The sequence below is a fragment of the Amblyomma maculatum genome, chromosome 1 (genome assembly GCF_055883805.1).
Source record: "Amblyomma maculatum isolate TAMU_Amacu chromosome 1, ASM5588380v1, whole genome shotgun sequence".
NCBI classification, from domain to species: domain Eukaryota; kingdom Metazoa; phylum Arthropoda; class Arachnida; order Ixodida; family Ixodidae; genus Amblyomma; species Amblyomma maculatum.
In genome coordinates, this window is record NC_139344.1 from 72097801 (window position 1) to 72110369 (window position 12569).

General features: G+C 44.4%; 1 pseudogene; it reads right to left on the bottom strand.

The window, feature by feature from the left end:
- Positions 1-6110: 6110 nt before the first annotated feature.
- LOC146202779 (SWI/SNF-related matrix-associated actin-dependent regulator of chromatin subfamily A member 1 pseudogene) lies at positions 6111-9791 on the bottom strand (annotated as a pseudogene).
- Between the last annotated feature and the right edge of the window lie 2778 nt (positions 9792-12569).

Below are 12569 nucleotides of genomic sequence, written 5' to 3' on the forward strand. Positions count from 1 at the left end.
CTCGAAAATAAAGTTTAAAGATAAAATATAAATAAGAAACGGATAAAAAGCAGTACAAGATACTTTACACAGCACTGAACAGGAAAAAAAGCAAAACGTGAAGTAAATTAAATACAATACTTAGTCTAGAAAGTGGAAGTTATATGTGATAAATACAGTTTTGAGTACAAAGCTACGAACGTCCAAAATAAATGAAAAGAGCGAGTTTTGGTAGATGTCAAGGTGAAGACCAAAAGAGTTAAACAACATCTGCATTCTGTAAAGGGGGGAATGGGAATGAAGAAACGGAGAAACTTGAAACGGTCTGAATTCCCTCATGCTCTTTCGTGGAACGCGCAGTAGGATGTACTCTAAGAGCTGAGGGCACATAATGTGGCCATGAAGGAGCTTGTATAGAAAACTTATACCTACACGACGGCAATTAAGAGAATGAAGATTCAGTTGGCTGCTCCTGGTGGAGCGAGAGAAGGAAGTTGAGCAAGGAAAGTAATATCGAAATATCCGTAAAAATTTTTGGTGTACTCTGTCAACCTTGTTCCAGTTCGATTTGCAAGAGCCACTCCAAACAACCTACGCGTACTCCAAAAGCGGCAAGCATATGGACAGGTACAGCTTTAGGAATGGAAGTGGAGTACGGAACTCTCTCGAAAGTCTGCAGACGAATCTGAGTGTCCGCATAGCCCGCTTAGCAATGCGTTTAGTATGAGAGGAGAAGCTGAGGGTGCGGTCAAAAAGTACCCCAAGGGCATTAATTTCATCAACTCTGTCCAACAGCGCGGCATTCACAGAATAGTGGTAGAGACACTGTGCGTTTTACGAGTAAATGAGACAACCCTAGTTTTGGAAGAATTGAGGGTAAGTCGATGCTTCGCACACCAATCAGAAAAAGTAGATATGTCCGATTGCAACAACAGGCAATCTTGAAAAAATGTATGACCTTGAATATTTTAATATCATCAGCATAAAGAAGAAACGAGGAGTTCTTGATGACGGAGGAAACGTCATTAGTAAAAACGGAGAAGAGAAGCTGGCTTAATAAAGAACCTTCAGGAACTCCACTGGTTCCAGGATAATCGAAGGAAGTCTGTCAATTGACACTGACAGTGCAGGAGCGATCAAGGAGACAGGTACGTAGTAGGGCTACGATTGAGTCTTCGACACCAGAGTGTAGAAGCTTTTCAAGTAGTAAAGAGTGAGTAACAACGTCGAAAGCTTTGCTGAAATCACAGTACACAGTGTCAACCTGACCTCTCTGAGGGACTGCTGCAGAGGCGTATGTCATAAACGTGACTATGTTAGTTGAAGTAGAGCGACCCGATATTAAACCATGTTGATTCGGTATTATGATATGTTTGAGATGGAAGGAAAGTATGTTGTGCAAAGCTAATTAGAAAAGCTTAGAGATTGCACATAGAAGAGAAATCGGACGATAATTAGAAACATGAGATTTGTTTCCTGATTTGAAGACAGGAAACACGCGTGCTATTTCCCACACGCGAGGAAAGGCAGCATTATTCAAACAATTATTAAATATAGTAGTCAGTACTAGTACAAAGATACAACTGAAGGCTTTCATGCGGCTGGAATGCCATCAGGTCCAAGAGACAGGGATGGTCTCAGACGCTTAAGACTCGCAGTTATTAACTTCTCGTCGAAGAGAAAGGAATAATATGGTGCACCAGATGGGAGGCATACGGAATCGCAGTGTGGAAGTTTGTATACGGAGGAAAAATGTGCAAAGCTGTCGGCAACATCCCGAATTTCCGAGTCAACTAAGTTGATACTGGAATCCTATTTAATGGAACGCTTGCGAACGTACCGCCAGAACTGACTAGGACGATTAGTGGCACGTATCTCTAAAGGCTCAAGATAATAGTCTTGTATAAGCGTTTGCAAGAGGACGCAAGCGGCGAATCTCATCTGCCCAATTGTAAAACCCGGGGCGTTTCGCTTTACGATGGGCCCGTTCCTTAAGTTTTAACGCCGTTCTCAGTTCTCTGGAAAACTAGAAAGGAAACTTCCTTCGAGTAGGAGTATGCAGAGGTATGTACTGATGCATACCATCAAGAACTATTTCAGTGAAGCGACTGACTTGTCCGTCGACATCACAAATGTCATTGAAAAGGGACCAGTCGACAGAAGTGAAGAAATTGAATCAGACCGACATAGTCACCACGTGCATACGCGAAACGGGGCGAACTCCCCGCCCGATCTGAATTAGGGGAGGGTGAGGCAGAGACAGAAGTAGTCACAAGAAGTGGAGGGTGAAATTGGTCACAGCGCGTAAGCGGTATGTCGGAACTCGAAATGCGAACACTTTTTAAATTCGATGGACAGATATCGAGAATATTATAACACCAGGTTTCAATGAAATTGTCTTGCTGCAAAGAGTTAAAGACTGCAAAATCAAATAGCATGTTACATTTACTTAATATATAATGATTAATGTGAGAAGAAGTAAATGTGTTCCAGTTGGTACCTGGAGTATTAAAATCGCCTAAAATGAGAAGTTTGTGCTTGCTATGACGAGTTATAACAGTTTCGATTGAGAGCAGAACATCATCACAGGCTGGAGGAGGAAGACTCGGAGCAATGTAGAAAGCTGCAAGTGAACGTTTTTCATGTAGATTTAAAGTGAGCTCAAGCCACACACATTCTTCAACATGTTTCCATATCCGAACGTCGAACACACTGCAGAGAACTGTCAATAGCAATGAGCTCTCCCCCTCCTCTTTGTTCGGGTCCTGTTTCAGGGCGGTCGCTTCTAAAAACAGAGTAGTTATTAGGAAAGAAATCACTGGAAGGGATATCGCTTGACAGCCAGGTTTCGGTAACTACAACTGAGGTGTAACAACTGGCCAAAACGCTAGAAAAGAATTCAGATCCCTTAGTCCGAAGACCTCGGGCGTTTTGTTAACAGATGTCCAAATTAGGGGCCACTGCAATTTAGCGTCAGTTCGGAGGAATGCAGCATGTCGTCGTGAAGCTTTCCACGAAAGTCCTTGTAAATGCAGCCCATCGACCTCATCGAAGGCTCGACAAGCTTACTGTAGGATTCTTCATCAACTTCAATATGGAAGGACGAGTAGGAGTCGTACCTTGTTTTCAGCTGCCGGCAGGAAATGGGGGTAATATTCACTGATTATTCAACCTCATCGCTCAGAAAAGAGATTCCCTCAAACGCGTCGAGGAGGAGAGCCCGTAGCTAGGCAAACTGAATAATAATAATAAATTTATAATAATAATAATAATAATAATAATAATAATAATAATATTAATAATAATAATAATAATAATAATAATAATAATAATAATAATAATAATAATAATAATAATAATAATAATAATAATAATAATAATAATAATAATAATAATATAGACAAACGTCCTACTGATCGGGAGAGAGCTGAATCGGCGCTAGCCCCTCTCTCACGCTTTGCACTGCGTGTCTTCGTCTTCATCAACTCCCATCCTTACACAATGGATAAAAATACAACTCCATAGCACTGAACAGCTGGGAAAATTTATACTGTGCTGCCACTATTACCCCCACCGATGTCACCGATCTCCTGCTTGAAGTCTAAAGTTGAAACCCTATCCTCGCACGGAAAACGAAGTAAAACGTTACTTGCAACCGCACGCACTTCGCGTTTGGCCACCTTAGCTTCCATTGCTGCTTTGTATTCAGGGCAACAATCAAGTTCCTTACTTCCTGGTCGCAGTTATCGCCGTGAAGAGTGGGACTGCATTTTTCCCGTGAAAGGCCGCGTCTGTTGGAATACTCAGCAATGCATTTGCATGTAATATAAATGGTAATTTAAGTGCGCCTTAGTCATTGAGAGCTTTCTCGTTGCAACACTTTTCACATCTAAGATCAGTTTTGCTCTTGCAACTTGAGAATAGAAAACGACTCTTTGCTGTTCTAAGAATGCTCCTGTATTATTCATTTAAACAAGGACGTTTTCAACTTTTTGTTGCTTAGAATAATGAGCAAAATTTCATGTTAGAGAAGACTGCCTGAACGGACGTGGTAAGGCTGTCGGGGACGGAAGTAGAAAGAAGACAAAGCGTGAAAATAAGTGCTTACAAACACAGCTGAATCGGCTCGCGGCGATACCCATCATTGAAGCATGGCAGAAAATCGGAAGTAAGAAGCAACAAATACAGTTGTTGCTCTTCGGAGTGGAAAGATTACTTTTTTTAAACACGCCCACTCAAACGGCGCAGGCGATACCAGCTCACGCTCCCTCTTATATGATTCTTCTTCAGTTCCAGTAGACCTGAAAAACACCTAGAGAACCCCGTGCCCAAATAATGGTCACATTTATTCTAAAAAAGAAAAGCACCCAATCAGATGTCCAATGTTTCGCAAAGTGAGTTCCGGGCAGATTTTCAGTAAACTTCTTCGGTGACATTTTTTCCTAGGGGCCGCTTCCTGAGAAGACCTTTCTGGATGTTTTTCACGGAGCCGTATATTCCAAGGACCTTTTTTTTTTTTTTTCGGGGCTGTATCATCTGGGGATCTCTTTTTAGGGGCCGCTTTTACCTTCACCCGTGGTTCCGTAGTTCGGGCGGCCCAGTTCGGTCTCGGCCACTTTGGCCGCGCTAATGTAGGATAAACCCCACGACTCGCATTCTTGATCAGCCGCTGTGATAAAAATAAAAGCGCTCGGCATAAATAAAAAAATGCAGCTCTAATCCAAATCAGTAGCTGTCAACGTGAAGTGGGAATCTTCATCAAGAAGTAGATTAAAACAATTTGACGTGAACGCGGCGAAGTTTAGCCATGCAACATATTGTTATGTGGTGTACCGTGCTGGCATTCAACAAGTGAAGAAAGAACTGTCGGGGTGTGTCGACGAAGACGACGCTCAGTGTAGAGTTGTGCGGCTAAGCAGTGCCCATCGATTTCAGAGTGGTGTTGCCCATCGGTGCGTGATTTCCACTCGTAACAATATATATATCACGAATTGAGGAGTGCAACACAGATATCTTGCTTAGCAGCTCATTACACATACATACAATTACCAAAGTGAAGAAACAGGCATGAGGAATAGTAAAACATCTATGCATGCTCCAACAAAGAAACAGGCCTACGCATTACAACATATATGACTGCCTCGTTTACATATGTTACCTGCGCACCCGCGCCCGCACCGGCACTAAAACAGTACCAAGATTTCATCACGCGTCGTAAAAAGGCCAAACTCGAGTTATTCGCGATCTCTGATCCGGTAGACCGCTCTGGCGTAAAGGTGAATAAGTTTCAGCTTAACCGTGATGAAGTGTTTCCGCATATTCGATGAGCAGGCATCGGTATCCAGCCTTGGCGCTTCACAACGGTGGCCTACCACCAGCTACGGCGACCATTGTCGGCAAGAAACCTGTGCAAGCTTACTAAACTTCCTCTTGTGTGCCTTTCAGCACATGTCATAGCGACGCGATTAGTCAGCATGGTGTTGTACTTCGCGGCAGCAGCAAGCCATCGCACAATCACGGCAGGCAAAGCGACTGAAGCTTCGTTTTGCCTACCACGCGAAAGTCACTAACGACGACAGCACCACCGCATTTTAAAAAGGGGTGAAGGGTGCTGCCATATTGGGGAGCTGGGCTGCTATCGTAGCACGGGAAAGGGTTTACGACTTCGCCCTTCAACAGCCCAGTCAAACCGGTTTCTCCGAGGGTCGTAAAATGGTCTTATTTTGAATAAACGGGTTTGGTTGGTTCTACCCGGTCTACTAGCATCGGCTATGTTACTCTGGGGTCCGTCCCACGCCCTACGCTAGGATGGTTTTTATGGTACTAAGAAATGACGCTTATTGTGACAAGTATGCATGTTCGGAATGAGAGATTTTGTGTCCCAGTCAAATCTATCTAGAAGCCAGAGCAGGTTGGCAGGAATAAATGTAAAGTGGCACGATATGAAGAAAAATCATGAGAGCCCCTCCCCAAACTGTTAATGTGCACGTCACGGACTGCAATGCTAGTTGCGATTAGGGCACGTTCAATGCCTAAGATACAAATGCACAGCTGTAAAAAGAATGACCGTTCACAAGTATGTACACAGGTGAGCTCTTTACTGAATGGAATATTTAGCAACAAGTGCCCAATCATTGAGTCTCCCGCTTCTTTCGGCTTTCAAAAATACAGCTATCCATGTTGAGGTTTCCGTCGGGTGTACTAGGGCGGCGATCTAGCCGTCCCTCCCTCTCGGCCTTTTCTTTTTCCTCCTCCAGCCCCTGGTTTTCTCGCTCTACAAGCGTGATGAGCTTGTTGCACCGCCGCTCTAACTCGGCGGCCGTTCGGGACTTAAAGAACCAGTCAAAACGGAACTGAGGTGTCTGGCGTATGGCAGCTCGAATCTCCTTGTAGACATCTTCATGGTCGAATCCCAGCTTGTGCAGCATGCAGACAAGAAAACGGTCCTCCTCCTCCTCGCTGTAGTACTTGCTCTTCTAGGTGCCATAGGCCATGCGCAGCTGGCGGAAAGGCGCTCGGTAGCGGCTCATCTTGGCATTTAAGGCACGCTTGATGGATGCCCGCCGCTTGATAAGGGCTTCACCCTTCTCAATCTGCCTCATTAGGCGATCAATGTCCTGCAGCTCGTGACAACGCTCCCAGAAGACTACCGTGTATTTCATTACTTCTTCAGGTGCCTTTCCTTCCACATTTTTGGAAATGCTCTCAATGTCATCGTGGCCATATTTTTCATTGGCCTTGATGAACTGGTTGAAGTCCTCTCAGGTCCAGTTGGTGAGCCCCTCTGTCAAGAGTTTCGCCTTCTCAGCCAGCTCCTTCTGAGTGAGTGCCTCTGACTGATCAATCTTGGCCTGTTCGTCCTGTTGGTTAAGCCCGGGATCTAATCCAAGGCCATGATTCTTTGGGACATTGTATCCTGTGGTCTTGAGATAACAGTAGAACTCTTTGTCGAGCAGCTCCAACAGCCTCGAAAGAAAAAACTGGAAATCCTGTATGATTGGATACTTATGAGGTCTAGGTGCCTTGAGAACTTGTGGTTCGCCGACACGCAGGGCCTCACTGAAACACGCGTCGATTGGGTAGTTCACCTTGCGCTGCTGCTTTGGCGGTTTGGTCCAATTCAGCTCCCAGTTCTTCTGCTTCTTTCGGTAGTCCTCCCCCTCGAACTTGTAGATGGACACTTGCGGAGTATCCAGAGTTACGTTCTGAAGAGAGCACTCGCCGAGCGAATCAAGCTTAGTCTTAAGCTCCTCCGTCTTGCTTTTGCCTTTCTCCAAAATACCGTCTATGTCCGCGTCCGTATTATCACTCTCTTTGGAGGAAACGACGTGGTAAGCGCCGCACCGGATCACGTTCAGCACGTCCACTTCGCCCATCTCAGCATGGAAATACACCAGCTGAGCTTGCTGGATGACGACAGTGTCAAGGTGCACTTTGATCTCAGCCCACTCCCGCTGAATATTGGACAGGCCCACGTATACCTTCACCTCTTTTATGGGCGGCAGCCTCTTCTCCACCTTGGACTTGAGTCGACACAGTAGGAACGACCGCAGCACCGGTACGGTAATATACCGGTAATATTACCGGCAGCACCGGTAATATACGTCATTGACCAAGTAGTGCCAAAATAATATACTCCATGCGTCCTTTTTTTTTTTTTTGATCAAAAAAAGTATGATGTCGAAGAAGGCATGACAGTAATGTTGTATTTCTTATTAATCAAGGGCCTAACGTCATTGATGTGCTGCAGGAACTTGAATCATCGTGCATTTATGATAAATACAGTAATCTAGATAGCTTTTAGCGAGGCCTCTCTTGCTCGACAGTTTCCTGAGTTGCATGAACATCTGTATAGAATATAGAAGTTGTGAAATTCCTTGAACAAAACGAATTCTAACATATTGCCCTACCGAGTACGCCAGTAAAAATGCACCAGTCAGAACACGAAGGTTGCGCCGATAATGTCGGTTTCTAAACAGCACGGCGTCATTGAAAAACTCTTCAACAAGAGAGGGAGCCAAGTGCTGGCGTAGGTTAGCAGTGCAGTGCTGAAAGAAGTCATTGCGCTTCTGGAGCCGCTCTAGGAGGCCATCGACAAAGTGGAGGGTTAAAACATAGTGACCTGGTTGCTGCTACTCGAGTACTTAACGGAACTGAAATAAAAGCATCTTGCGTGTTTTTCCACAGATAGCCTAGAAATATTTTGACTGAAAGCTAGGGCGCTGGAACTTCTTTACCCTAAGATGCAAGTGGAATAATCTCAGGAGTGTGCGGCGTTTCGATAGCCGCTATTTCCCCAGCTGAGCAGGCTTATTGGAAAAAGTGGAGAACTACTTATGACGCAGCCCAGAAAGTGATGCCCGGATTGCGTTCATCTTTCATTCTAATTTTTATTGGGGAGGAGAAAAGTGGCGTAGAACTTCCAGTTGAAATCGAATCAAACGCATTTTTTTTATAAATTCAGAAACTATGTCCGCGTCCGTATTATCACTCTCTTTGGAGGAAACGACGTGGTAAGCGCCGCACCGGATCACGTTCAGCACGTCCACTTCGCCCATCTCAGCATGGAAATACACCAGCTGAGCTTGCTGGATGACGACAGTGTCAAGGTGCACTTTGATCTCAGCCCACTCCCGCTGAATATTGAACAGGCCCACGTATACCTTCACCTCTTTTATGGGCGGCAGCCTCTTCTCCACCTTGGACTTGAGTCGACACAGTAGGAACGACCGCAGCACCGGTGCAGCCGCTTCATAAGATGATTTTCGTCAAGACAGTTGGTCGCATTAATCCAAGCATCAAAGTGCTCAGATGAATTGAATACCTCAGCAAGAGAAAATTTCAGCAGCCCCGACGGCTCATGCAGATTCTTTTCCAACCGGGTGCCAGTCGATAGGCGGTTTGCCGTCATGAACTCCCGGACAATTTCAGAAAGCTTGGTATTTATATATTTGATGAGGTGAGCTTCGTCATTGACCAAGTAGTGCCAGTTGAACTTCTTGAAGACAGCTTTTTCGCACGTCACTATTTCATACGAGGTGACGCAAACGTCCCATTCACTGGGCATCAGCGTGTCTTGGATGAGCGCAGCCCTACCGTTCTGGTCTCCAATGAGGCAGGCAATGTGCAGGGAAGGACACCATCTCAGGAACTCGCTTATTCAGTTGGCCAGAGTTGAATTTTGAAAAACAACCGTATGAGGCCCATTGCTGCTGCTGTAGTGCTTCTTGGACTGCAGCCTTTTTCTTTGAGCCATTTCGTCAGCAAAGATGCCAGTGTTACCGTGCTCGTGCGGAGAGACCATCCAGTTGAATCCACGGATCTGGTAATCTCGAAGTTCACCTCCCTTGATGTTGTAAGTCGACGAGGTCTCAAATCGGACAGCTGTTATTTCTTTTCGGCGGCTATCTGAAAGCGTCTCGTCATCTCCTCCCTGTTCGTCGGTCATGCTACGTCGCAGAACTCCCATCTTTGCAAGTTGAGCTTCCTGGTCATTTTTCATCTCCGGCCGACCTTGTTTGATCTTAAGAAGCGAAGTAATTCCTTTCCTCGCGCTGCTGGTGGTCATGAAATGAGCGAAGATATCTGTCTGCTGCAGCATGCAGTCAGTGATTGCCTCTGTCCTGATCCAGCTTGCCATCGTATTCTGCGTCAGCCATCTTTCCTCTTTTTCTTCTTCTTGGCTTTTTAACACAGACCAACTTTTCTGTGGTCCTCTTCTTCATCCGGCAAGGACTCCTGTTCGTACTCTCTGGAAGTTCTTGCTCGTCTTCAGCCTTGATTACCGCAAAATCTGGCATTTGTTTCAGCATGTATTTGCCGTCATTAGTCAACAAACGGTTTTTCAACACTTATATAGATCTCGGTCGCGCGACAAAAAATAAGCGACGCTTTCCGACGAAGTCATTGCAGTGTGGGGCCCTGGACATACTCCTAAGTAACGTAGTCGAGGCTCATATACCGGAAAATGACCCATCTGAACTTATTTATTCAAGAGGCACCTCTATATATAGAACAGTAACGTAACACGCTACATCGAAAGCAGACATGCAAACAATAGTCCATTCTATCCATATCGACGAAACCCAAAATAATATACTCCATGCGTCCTTTTTTTTTTTTTTTTTGATCAAAAAAAAGTATGATGTCGAAGAAGGCATGATCAGTAATGTTGTATTTCTTATTAATCAAGGGCCTAACGTCATTGATGTGCTGCAGGAACTTGAATCATCGTGCATTTATGATAAATACAGTAATCTAGATAGCTTTTAGCGAGGCCTCTCTTGCTCGACAGTTTCCTGAGTTGCATGAACATCTGTATAGAATATAGAAGTTGTGAAATTCCTTGAACAAAACGAATTCTAACATATTGCCCTACCGAGTACGCCAGTAAAAATGCACCAGTCAGAACACGAAGGTTGCGCCGATAATGTCGGTTTCTAAACAGCACGGCGTCATTGAAAAACTCTTCAACAAGAGAGGGAGCCAAGTGCTGGCGTAGGTTAGCAGTGCAGTGCTGAAAGAAGTCATTGCGCTTCTGGAGCCGCTCTAGGAGGCCATCGACAAAGTGGAGGGTTAAAACATAGTGACCTGGTTGCTGCTACTCGAGTACTTAACGGAACTGAAATAAAAGCATCTTGCGTGTTTTTCCACAGATAGCCTAGAAATATTTTGACTGAAAGCTAGGGCGCTGGAACTTCTTTACCCTAAGATGCAAGTGGAATAATCTCAGGAGTGTGCGGCGTTTCGATAGCCGCTATTTCCCCAGCTGAGCAGGCTTATTGGAAAAAGTGGAGAACTACTTATGACGCAGCCCAGAAAGTGATGCCCGGATTGCGTTCATCTTTCATTGTAATTTTTATTGGGGAGGAGAAAAGTGGCGTAGAACTTCCAGTTGAAATCGAATCAAACGCATTTTTTTTATAAATTCAGAAACTAGCGCGATGCCCCTGAACCAGAAGTAGTTCTTTATGAACTAGAAAAGTATCATTGCCCGACAGATTCATGTGCAAGAACTGCAGAGTTGCTGCAGTACTAGAAAATCAACACAGCCAGTTTCCTTGACTTTCGCATTTTGCGTGAACATTTACGTGTATTTCAACCACGAACGCCTGCACAGAATGAATTTCTGCGCCCCCGGCTTTATAAGCCGGAAAACCTGGCGGCACTTCTTTTTCTCCACCGGAGTATGTAGCGTATCTGCTGCGTTACCCGAGGTCTGTCTAAGCAAAGTATGACCCTTTCTGGTGCTTATTTTTGCTTCTTCTGTTCAGTATCGTCGTAAACTAAATGTTTCTGAGTTTTAACCGTTATTTATGGATATTGTATTAGCCGCCGATTGTTCAAACACGGCTTCGATAGCCATATGATTGTGAGGCGGGCTAGTTGTAGGATGTGTAAACTTAACTTTTCTCGCCCTGGAATAGTTTTGAGATAATAACATAGTGTAAAACATAGTTGTGTTGAAGACTTTAAAGCATCGGGTAAGGGTTCTTATCATGAATCCTCTCCAGCCTCCAGCGATTAAGCTTGAATATGCATATACGCAATTCATTAAAAGCGGTTCGAAATAATTGATGATTTAAGCAATGTTTGCTGCCTCCCTAACGCTGCAACACTCCACGTTTTCTTAGTTGACACGGAGCTTTTGTCGTGCTGAGTAAGCCATGATGACGATTTTTACTGCCGTCTTCATGACACATGGGCTGTTTTTTTTTTTTTACTAATGCAGAAACAGGAACGGTACTGACTTCCAACCCTACCTGTTCCTTCAGCACGGTTCACTTCAAATATATGTCGTGCCTGCAGTTCATCTCATAGATTGTACGATTTCTCATGAATGACACGATAAAAATAAGCCGGCCCATTTCCCTATGTATTTTTCGTCTTCCCAAGACACACTTATATATTATTCAAAATGCATTGGGGAAGAACACATTTGTCTGGGGCACGTATAGGTAGGTCTTCAGACACACACTACGCAATACGCAAGGCCATTTGCTTTTGCTACCCTTGAACGGCGACCAGTTCATCAATGTTATCCGTGAAAAAAAAAAAAAAAAAATCATTTCACTGGCTACGAGAATGCTTGAAAATCTCGATATCTCGGGCCATAAATTATAACTGTCCAGAAATCGTAAGAAACCGCAAAGTAGTTTACTGCGCGTGTGTGCAACCTTTCTCATTTGGCTCTGTAACATATCCAAGTTCAATTTTATCTCATATATACGAGGTCACTGTTCAAAACGCCGGCCCAATGAATGCGCCTCATTATGATTTCTTTTGTATTGAATAAAAACAAAAAAAAGCGTTCATGCATTTTTCGTTTCTTTGTTTGCCAGTTCTTTATTTGTTTAGTCAGTCTACACGCTCAAAGTCCACGGAGTCCGACTAAAGCGCAACTACTCCGTAGTCCGCAAATGTAGACAGCAAGCACCACGTAACATTTTAACATGCAGCTAGAGCCCTTGGACCATGGGCTGAAGAAATAATTTCGGCATTTTTTTTATGAAGGGACGGGAAAGGGGAGGATTGGTTATAGGGGGAGAGGGAATGAAGAAAGAAGCAGCAAATTAAGTGCCCCTCAAAGG